General features: G+C 45.2%; 1 long non-coding RNA gene across 1 annotated transcript; it reads left to right on the top strand.

The window, feature by feature from the left end:
* The first annotated feature begins 781 nt into the window (after nt 1-781).
* Nucleotides 782-9,450, top strand: LOC144097142 (uncharacterized). Its single transcript, XR_013306917.1, has 3 exons — nt 782-971; nt 3,161-3,278; nt 9,316-9,450. It is a non-coding gene; the product is annotated as an uncharacterized LOC144097142 (long non-coding RNA).
* Nucleotides 9,451-10,901: the final 1,451 nt, after the last annotated feature.

The following is a 10,901-nucleotide window of genomic DNA, read 5'->3' as shown; positions in this document are numbered from 1 at the left end:
AAATAAATGTTGAAGGTATATTGCTCGGGATAATGTAAAAGCTTTTCAACCCAGTTTTTGACTGCAGCGTATGGTTCTTCAAGGTGTAGGATGTATAAAATTTTCTTTGTACGCAGTACGGGGAATTCAAAACTTTATATGCCACCCCGGTGGCTCAGTGGTTACGGCGCACGGCTGCTGACCCGAAAGACGCGAGTTCGATACCTTCCGCAGCGGTCTAATTTCGATGGAGGCGAAATTCCAGAGGTGCGTGTATTGTGCGATTTCAGTGCACGCCAAAGAACCTCAGGTGGTTGACATTTCCGGAGCCCTCCACTGCGGCGTCCCCCACAGCTTCAGTCGCTTCTGGACGTTAAATACCCATAAACAATAAACAAAACCAAGACTTTATACAAGAATTATTTATTAAGTAGATGAAAAGAAAATGCGCCTCGTGTATGCATTATCGTGAATTCAAACAAAACGAAGTATCCTAACTAGGAATAAAGAGGGTTGCTCAGTTTAGCAAGCCGGCGACAACTGCGATCAAAATTCCCAAATAAACTTTAAGAGCATCACATTCTCGTTCAGTATGTATGTTACCGTTCTTGAGGGCTGTTTGACTAAAACATGCAGATTAATAAAGAAGAAAACTGCTTGCTTCCGGCCGTGGCTTAGCAACGCAAGAGCTTTTCGCGCAGTGAATAACGTGATTTCAGATCTTTTCTTAAGAAGTTAATTTGCATACATTTGTTGCAAGCAGGTCAAACTAGATTTCATTTCGACGGCGCGTTTCACTGCTCAAGAAGAAGGCATTAAATTAAAGACCATCTCAGGAAACGTGCATTCATCACGCATTAGAGATACGTTGGCGCAGGCCAGCAGTTTTATTAGCTGGGCATCAGTGTTTGTTAGTGTAGGGCGAATTGCAGAGACCACATGAATTCGACAGCCCAGTGCCTGTGTGTATTGTATTTGATTGTAGCATCGGAGTAAGCATGTTCTTTCATCATTTTATTAGTGTAGTTTAATTAAATCAAAGAAACGAAGGTCAGACTGCTGCTCGGTTAAAGGCAACTTATTTAATCTTTGCCTTATCGGCGTCGATTACACCCAGTTAGTTCGCGTTTCGAGAACTTACGAGAACTTAGGATAGGGAATATCACAGTTACTAACAGTCTCAAATCTTGGCGGACATACCAAGAGTGCCGTGAGGGAAGGGTTGAGAAGAAAGTGAAAGCGAAGAGAAAGAGATGCCGCAGTGGAGGGCTCCGGAATAATTTAAACGACCTCGGGACATTCAACATGCACTCACATCGCACTGCACAAGAATGCCTTTTGCGTTTCGCCTTCTTAAAAATGTGGCCGCCGCAACGGGAACTGAACCCGGGTCCTTCGACTCAGTGGGCGAGCATTAGCCACGTTTCTTTATCTAGACGTGCAAAAGTTGGGGCCTCTTGAAGCGTCTCCCGTACAGCAACACTAGTTATTTAATTGCCACGTACACGGTCGTGCACTGCTTTCCACATGTCTAACTTTTGGTGCGGCTTCGTAAGGCCAGCATTAGCACAAACACATGTTTACTTTTTCTGTACTGTTATATATATAGAATAATTGTGGAAGAGGGTTTCATTCAACTACTTCTGTCGCTTACGGCTCTAAAAGATAAAGAAGACGACATGCATCGGCTTAAAATATTTTATGCATGCCTTTAATCTTGAAAAAGTCAAAACAACACCTAATGCAAGGAGGAAAGCTTTTATGCCTGAGCTATGCTGTGTAAGTAGTGAAACTTGCAAGAGGTGTGGAAACAGTTGGGTTCTCTTCCTCTCACATAATTTTTTATATCACAGTACCGTTGAGGTTTCCGCCGACTCTCAGAAGGCTACCAGTCGTTTAGTTGAACCGCGTAAAAACCCTCCTACTGATGCATCCGGGTTGTGCGAGAGGTGTTTCGAACTATTTGTCGGATTCCCCGCGCTGACCTAGTGATTAGGGCGCTCAGGTACTGAGCCGGAGTAGCCGGGTTCGAACTAGACTACAGCGGCGGCGTTGCGATAGAGGCGAAACGCATAGGCGCTAGCCTGCTGTGCGATGTCAGTGCGCGTTAAAGATTCCCGATTGGTCAAAAATTATTCAAGAGCTATAAATTTGGGCACCTCTTGCTCTGTTTCTTCTTCCTCTCCTACCTTCCTTCCCCCACGTGACCCGCCGCACTGGCTCAGTGGCTAGGGCACTCGGTTGCTGAGCCGGAGTACCGAGGTTCACACCAGAGCTCGGCAACCGGGTTTCGATGGAGGCGAAACGCAGAAGAAGCTTTGTGATGTCAGTGGACTTTAAAGATCACCAGGTTGCCGAAATTATTATGGAGCCCTCCAGTACCACACCTCTTTCTTTCTTCTTTCACTCACACTCCTTCAGTGTGCAGTTAAGGTGTCCGCCGAGAAGTGAGATTGTTAGTACGCTATGTACTTTCCTCAGAAAGCACTCGTGCCTTTAATTGTTTGTCGGCGTCTCACAACCGGGTGTTCCCAGTGGCTTTAGTCCGTTCCACCCCATGGCAACAAAGTTACACTAGGCGTAAGGCACAGACTGGCTGCAACGATACCAACGTGCAAGGGGTAGTCAGCTGATCGTGTTAAAGAGTGACGCGTGGTCGCGTCATCATGGATCAGCAGGCGCCCCTCCCCGAAGAAGACAAAGGTAGCCTGAGGCAGTTCCGGTGGTTGGTAAAGGTGATTTTGTCGACATTGGGGAACGTCACAAACGGCGCTAGCTGTAAAAATGGCCGAAGAAAGTTGAGCTGCCCATAGCAACCTTTTTCAGATACTTCGTGCTTTCCTTGCTTATAGGATTGGCACGCTATACGCAGCACGACTGCGGAACATTATTCTTCGTTTCATTTCTGAAACCAGTCAAACGATTTCCAAACCAGTAGTGCCAAATTTCAATAATCATCTACATTCAGCTAAGATTCTATAATCTTGAAGTAATAAATGTTATAAGCTTTCAAAATTAGCGACGTCCTGAGAAATTGGAATTGAGCGCATAAAATGGTTCTATACATTTCGTGACGCTTAATTTATGAAGTTCCTTTTTTGGAGTCGTAGAACAGCAAAGCGAAAGACGTTATTGGTAACTTTGAAGCGATAATCATCTTTGTAGATTTCCCTCTTTTCAGATGCGTTTATCCACCCACGGCTCAAGGTGCTAATGTCATCAAGCATAGTTACCAAGCTCAGAGGCCACGTCGTACTCGAAGGTTGAGCACCCCGACGCCAAGAAAATGCCCTCTGCTGGTAATGCGTTTCTCAAATTACGATCCCATGAAAATTTCACCAATTCGCGCTGAAAGTTTCCGAAGGGCGCAAGGCACTCTGCAAAGTGAATCTCTTTTTCCTGGCGTTGCTGGCGGATCCATTAAAAATAGAATTTAAGGAAACGTTAGGCACAGAACTGTATCACATCTAGATGTACGCCTCGTGCACGCTGTGAGGGAAGACAGGTTGGTGGGAGTGAAAGATTAAAGAAAGTGGTGCCCTATGGAGGGCTCCGCAACTATTTCAGCCACCTCAGGAAAAGGCGTCGAACAGCACATGGGCGCCTTTTTTGTTTCGCTTCCATCGAAACTTGGCCGCGGTGGTCAGGTTCGAACTCGGCTACCCTGGCTCTGTAGCCCAGCGCCTAAGCACTGAGCCACCCCGGCGGTATGGCTATAGGAGTATCGGTGTAGTTCGGTAATGGACACAGAACGCAACAACAAAACGTCAACTATTGTCGAAAAACCTTTACTCTAGCAAGAAATATAAACATTCGGTAGCATAAATGAGTTACAAATGTACAGATGAGCAGTCCGGAAATCCTATTTGCGAAAATATGTAGAAAATGATACAGTAGGGTGTTTGCCCTTATATAACGCAAGCACAAATCCGAATACAGCAAAGTGTTCAAACTGGGCCCTTCGCGTGTACGAGGCATCTTACCCCAAATCAATTTGCTTATCACCGAGCTACACTTATCATTCACCGAGTGGTAAAAATCTTACCTTCCTGCTTCCTAAGGGGCATCATCCCAACCATCGGAAAGTTTAAACAGTTTTTAGAAGTGCTTACAATGGAACGTCGAGGTGCAAGTAGCTTGGAAGAGTGCACTGAGAACACCGTTTTGCAACTACAGCGTGCTTAGTGAGAGGTGCAGTTTGTGCTGAGGCTCAAGTGTGAGTTTTGAAGGCAGCACCGTGCCGGATTATTCAAAGAACAGCATGAACATTTATTCTCAACCCCACTACGAAGACTTAGTTGCAAATTTCAAGCATACGCAATTAACCGCACCGTGCTGTGAAGCTCTTGTGGCTATGAGCAACCTGGTAAAGTACACATCACTATCAAGGAAGCGACGTCGAGCGTCCATAAATTCAGTAATGTCGGCTCTAATGCCACTTGCTATGTATCTGTGATACAGCTCTGAAAATTTAGCCCCCCTCTTTCCATGATAGCACGCATAAAAATTTAAGCACAAATAAAAAATCGCCTTCATTCCATGGTTTAATCCACAACGTTGATAACAGAAATATGAAGATAAAAAGTGGCTGATTTTTATAGCTTTAAAATCCTGACCTGTGACGTCACATGAATGTATGCTTTAGCGGCATTAACACAACAGCATGAACCGGTTGTCCTAACATCGCTGACAAATTTAAGCAGAGCCTGCTTAGATGCTTAGTGGTGCTAGCATAGCACTTGTGAGGCCATATTTGCCCTCACTGAGAGCGACGAGATATTAGATTTCGGCTGGTTCTCATTGCGCAGCGCATAAAATAGGATCATATTTAAATGATAAGATAGAATAGGCTGAGGCGTCTTCGAGCCGATTTGTACGCTGAGTTAGCACAAGGTATTTAATATGCGAAACGTGCAATTCATTAATTTTCGCATTGTGCTTGGTGGATTAACTGCAGTAGGAATGGCCTTCAAATGCACAAGTGCATGACGTTATACGAAAGGGTCAATGCCTTTCAAACGAAGGGACAGTTTCTCTGGTCCCTCACGGTTCGGCTTTTTACGGCGCGTTCAAAAGAATACACCGGATCTGAATGTTTCCTTCATTTGATAATTTCTGTCCTTTCCTTCTCGTCTAGTTTGCTTTTGTTGCGATATTGTTTAATTGGAGGTAGTGTTCTTATATTATCGGTTCTTTTTAATTATCGCCTAGAAAGCAAATGCCTCACGCCGAGAAATAACGTTGTACAATAGCAAGAGTTGCAACGCTCAGTGAGTGCAAGATCACTGTATTACAATACACTTTTCCGACTAATTGGAAAGAACGGGTAAAACGTCATATACCCGAATTTTTGTTCTGGGCGTTTTCTATTTTGGAAATCTATTTTGGAAATACATCATATTTAAGCACCTTTCACTCTGCACCAGCGCTACAACCTATTCATCCTTTCGAACATGTGGGTTATAAACTAAGAATGGAGGAAGTAAATGTAGCCCAGTCGAGATTTATAGAGCGCTTTGCTAATACTTCTGGAATATAAGACTTCTCTTGTCGTACGCTTTCGCAGCAGGCATCGATAAGCCTTAAAACGTAGACAAAGCACTTATAATGTATTCCAGCCATGTTTGCATTCACGCATAGTGCTTCGCAGCAAGCGCCACCGTGATCTCGATGAGTTCACTTGATGCCTCCTCGTGCTGCATTGGCGTGGCCTTTTTTCCTCGGCGCCGCAGCTGGTGATTGGTTTAGTCATTCCGCCGAGCACTGCGATACTGCGCAGGGCGGTGCCTCGGTGCAGCGACAACTGCCGGCGGTTGCCCACATCAGAGTCATGCTTCACCTTCTAGAAAGTATCAAACCATGTAATTACACCAACGAAATGAAATTGCGCATATCCTTCACGCGAGGCAATTAACCTACCCCCATGTCAACATAAAAAAATTGACACCAAATCGGACAACACACAGCAAGAAAGACTGGACAGGCTGTGTTGTCTGATCTGTCGTCAATTTTTTCTTTTTATATCCACAACTAGCCCCCCAACATGTTATAGTCACCCCCAAGTGCGCGCCGAAAAGTGTCCTGCATGTAACCTGTAATGGCACGGCGGTGCCACTAGAGCGCCAACACCTGCGCCGAGCATGTTGAAGAAGCCGACGTTGCCGGCTTTGTTTCGAAGCGGTCATCCAGCAGGTGGTTTAGCAATGAGCTTTTCTAAGGTCGTAATGATCGTTTTTTTACGGTTTTAATGCCAAAGCGGATCTCCTTACTGTCCTCATGAACCGATATTTCTTCAAAGACGCAGCCTTTTTAATAGCGCTCAAGTATAATGCGAGAAAAAACTCAGTGGCAAGAGCCTCACGGCGAACCGCTTATTGCAACAAAATATGTGTGTGTGCGACGTTGAACTTAAACGCCTAAAGCGAGTACTTTATTTACGTCTGCTAATGTGCATGATTTGTAGCCTCGATCGACCAATCCGTGAGGTGCTGGCCCGAGAAACACTGATTCGAACAACGTTGAAAGGACCTCACTTGCCTCTTCTGGTCCGTTTTGCTGCCGCTTACGCAGTCTCCTCGTAATTTAACCCTCTAGTTTCTCATCATACGTGGTATTTGAGTGTTACTCGGAGCTCTTGAGAACGCCCTGAAGGTCAGAGGCAGGCTGCAGAAGCTGCCGCTATAATTGTCTTGATTGCATCAGTGCTTGGAAGGAGCGTTCTGCGTTAAGGATCCCCAGCGGGTGCCTTATACCCACGTGGAGACAGCGTGCATGAATACAACGGGTAAGCGAGTGCTAGAAGGTAAAGCGTTCAGAGAGCTCTTTGATGATATGAGGCGATTGCTTTAGCTACCCTACATGGTACCGCCCACCGTGAGGAACTCTAGAATCTTACCTCTTTTGCCACTGCCATGCGCGGGATCTTCGTGCTTCATTGTTTTCTCCTTAACCTTCCTTCTTTGAGACATTATGCTTGGCTTGTGATCAAATCTAAGTAGCCTCTGACCAGTCGCTACACGCTTGTCTTTCAATGACTTCAGCCTACGTTTAGGCGAAAATGCACATAAATGAAAGCCACTATAAATACATGATGCAAGACGCTAAACATCACTTACCACAGCGATTCAACGTATGTATTATAGCGTGATGCCCAGATAATAGCATCTCTTTCTGGCATCAGTCGCTGAATCGTTATGGTGCTGGGCTGCTGACCCGAATGACACCGGGCGGATCACGATCGCGACAGGCGCATTTCGAAGTAGGCGAAAGGCTAGAAGCCCGTGTACTGTGCGATGTCAGTGCACGTTAAAGAACCCTAGCTGGTCGAAATTGCTGGGACCGTTCCAATACGGCGTTCCACTATAGCCTTAGTCACTTTGGGACTTTAAACTCTATGAACGAACCAAACATCCACCCTGTTTCTAGTCAGAAACAATGCATTTTGCAGCGACAGCTACACTACGCCAGCCACTTCGCGAGGTCAGCGCGGCTGCGCGCTGATCCATGCACCACCGCTTCGCCAGTTGTGCGCATGCGCGGAGTGACGCCAGAGCACGAAGCACCTACATTACGGTAGCATTTCAAGCCTTCAGCGTGGCGGCCCCATGGCCACCGTGGCAGCTGCCCGGCGGCGCGGCGCGCCGGCGAAACCGAGTGGGGGAGGAGTGGAGAGGGGGACAGAGTGAATCCTCGTACAGGGACGAAGATGGTGAAAGAACGGCCGGCGAAAGACTGGCTTTGCAATTCGACTGATCGAGTTCCGCTCGGCCACCTGTTGCTATCGCGTCACTCCAGATTTAACCAGAGCAAGACCACCGCCAATTTTTAAAAGGGCGCGTGACGCCGAAAATTTCTGGTAATGGCAATTTCGGAATTTAAAAAATTGTTATCGCGATCCCTAATGGTCGACTAGAAATTTTCGACTGCAGCTAAGTGCCTAACTAACGTAAGTTAACCAGCTTGCTCCTGAAAAAAAAAATCAAATCAGATTCATTTTCCAGCAACTGGGTGGTCACCTGGGCTAAAAGCTATACTAACAGCTTGACAAAGACTTGACAACATCACCTGGACACTGGCTTAACAACGCCGCAAAAGGCATCCCGATATCTGAAGATGTTTTTTTTTTAATTCTGATTTATTTGCGTTCGAACAACAGCTATGTTAGGAACAGAGAGAATTTTCATTTCTGTCCATGTGTTATTACAAACTGTGCACAGTGTTAAATTTTGTGCTGAGACAAGTGATCAATCACGGTCCAGGCGTCTCTGTTGCGTCCTGTATAATCAGACATGCTCTGAATGAATATTTTGGCCTTCCTTGCTGGTCAATTGTGTATGTACACGGAGAACATTTCACTGAGCTTTTCGCCGCAGAACTTTGCAATTTTTCTCATCAACGCGAAATTTCTACCTTACTAAAGCTCAATTTTGGCTGTTTGTTTTATTACAAGCAGAAGATAGCACTATGAAACTGCATTTTGATGTTGTTTCGTCTGGATATATTTTGTACCTATTCACTCGTATTTTTAGAATGTATATTAGTTTTCACGTGATTCTCTTTCCGTTTGATCATTAGTTAGAAGCTTAAGGTTACCTCCCATCTTGGTAGACGCAGCACTGTAGGCACCCTGTCCGCTTTCTGATTTATACTATAAGAGAAAAGTTGGTCTGTGTTCAGCGGTCTTGAAAAGACTGCTTTTTAACTTCGGCTTTCGCTTGGCGATTACCTTCCGTTGCCTTGTTGGTCAGCGCACGCAAACACCCTATAGGATATCGCTCTAACTTGTGTAGGTTGCCGGCAATCTCAAGTTTAGTATGTTTGGCGAAACACAACCTTAGTTGCTTGCGCTGCAAAAAATCTTGTATAGCTAACTATTCTCGATGTTGTGTCCTGTTACCTTCTGGTGGCGATTTTGTTCTACAGCGCTTTTAGATAAATTTACCCTTACACTTTTTATCACATAATTATGATGCTGATGTTAAAACGGTGCCTGCGCAAACACTGATAGGTTGTACCTTTACATTTCATCAAAACTTATTGTCTTGGAAAATTTTGCTGCATTCGGGATAAAAATAATACTCTGCGCTCATAAAGCGCAGTTCCTTTAGCGCTTGCCCACTAAATCACAGAAGAAGGTCACCTTTGCGTGCGCAATCAGCACAACTTGCCGACTAATAAACAAGCGAGAGAAGCTAATTGAGCGTGACGTTACACATGTTATTCGCTTGGACTTTGTGCTTGTTTCTGATGAGATAACTCGGGCGGAAGGATGCATAAGAGCGCTTCTTATTCTCGTTCCCACAGTTTCATTAATTCTTTCTTCTCCCATTAATTTAGTGCCGTCCGGAACAACAGCCAGGGGATTCATGCGGTCCTCCACAAGGTTGCAGGTGCGGCTTCTATTACCCAAGTTCTTCGGTGCGGCATCTTCACTGCATCTTTGTTCCGTCGGGATAGCATTGACGAAAATATGCATCGAAATAATCAGGAAAAAAAAGTGTGAAAATATTGAGGAGCAACAGATCATGCCGGTCATAAGTAGTGGAAGCACACTAAATGTATTCGTATACTCTGACAACAGCGAAAGGATTTCAAACATTAAACTTTTTTCTTTACAGGTCTGAAGCCTATAGTGCGCCATTATGTTCCAGCTTCATAAAGAATCTAAAGAAAACGCTTCAACCTCAATTTTATGACAAATACTTAGGCTGAAGGAACCACACAGTGTCCCTAGCATAAAAACAACAACAACAAATAAAACGTGTTAGCAGCAGGCGCTTTTACACTTTGCCAATGAATACAAATGAATACAAAAGAGACGGACTCCGCGACGTGAGCCGTCGCGAAATGTGCCGCTGCGAGCAGCTCGCTAAGTATTTCCTATGCGCTTCAAAAGCGCATGATTTCGCACCTTTGCAGCCCAAGTGAAAGCAGAAAGCAGAGACGTGGCGGCAACCCAGCGCTCTCTGCGACAGGGACAAAAGCGTATTCATCACCAGCGACAGAGAGATGAAACACTTTGGAAAGAGTTGAATCGCACTTTGTGTATCACACTGTTTCATTGTGAGGTTGCCTTAGGCAAAGAATTTGCGTCTTAGGGCATTAGCTGTAACCCTGATTCCACACTAAGCACATCAAGGCCCTGGACACGACCATCCTCAATGCCTCAGGACTCAAAGTCTTATGAACCCTGCACCCAAATCTTCTCAAGATCCGCTACTTCCTAATCCTCCAGGCTTAATCCTAATTTTCTCAACGATACCTCCTGGGAGGTTAACCAACAAGTATTCCTCGAGTTCATAGAGGACACAGAGAAGTATTCGCTGAAGCCTTCAGGTCCGAGCCGCCTCAAGGCCCCACGCTAAATGATCATCAAGACAAGAGGCCTCAATCTCCTCAATGAGCTGTGCCTCAACAACCTCGAATCCTCAGGCATTGAACTCTGCAAAGCCGCATGTCTCAACGGCCTTAGGATAATGATATTCACTGCTTCCACCTCCTGATCATTAATCTCCTTGATACCCTGGTCTTCAATCTCTTCGAGACACTAGGCCAAATCTTCCTCAAGGCACCAAGCCCCAATATAGAAAAGCACTGAAGATATACCCCCTTAAGACCGGAGGCAAGGCGATAGGCTTGAAACTCCTTACATGGTCTGGAAGCATACCCTTCAAAGCACAGGGCCTCACACTCCACTTGACCTTCAAGAACATGTGCATAGCACAAGCGTCCCCTGGTGGTAGATACGCCTAATTTTATTATCATTGGCGATAATTGCATAAGTATTTTCTCAGGAAATTTAGTTGCCTTCTCATGCATAATATTGCAGCAGTGTGCACGAGTGTTTTTCAGTTGTGAAAGTTACTGTGCCGATTAAATAAGAGTGGCGATTGAATAAGAGTCTACGAGATTAAAGTCCAGGA

Source organism: Amblyomma americanum, chromosome 7 (assembly GCF_052857255.1).
Source record: "Amblyomma americanum isolate KBUSLIRL-KWMA chromosome 7, ASM5285725v1, whole genome shotgun sequence".
In the NCBI taxonomy this organism is placed as follows: domain Eukaryota; kingdom Metazoa; phylum Arthropoda; class Arachnida; order Ixodida; family Ixodidae; genus Amblyomma; species Amblyomma americanum.
Note: the sequence above shows the minus strand (reverse complement) of the source record. Positions and strands in the feature narration are given on the sequence as shown.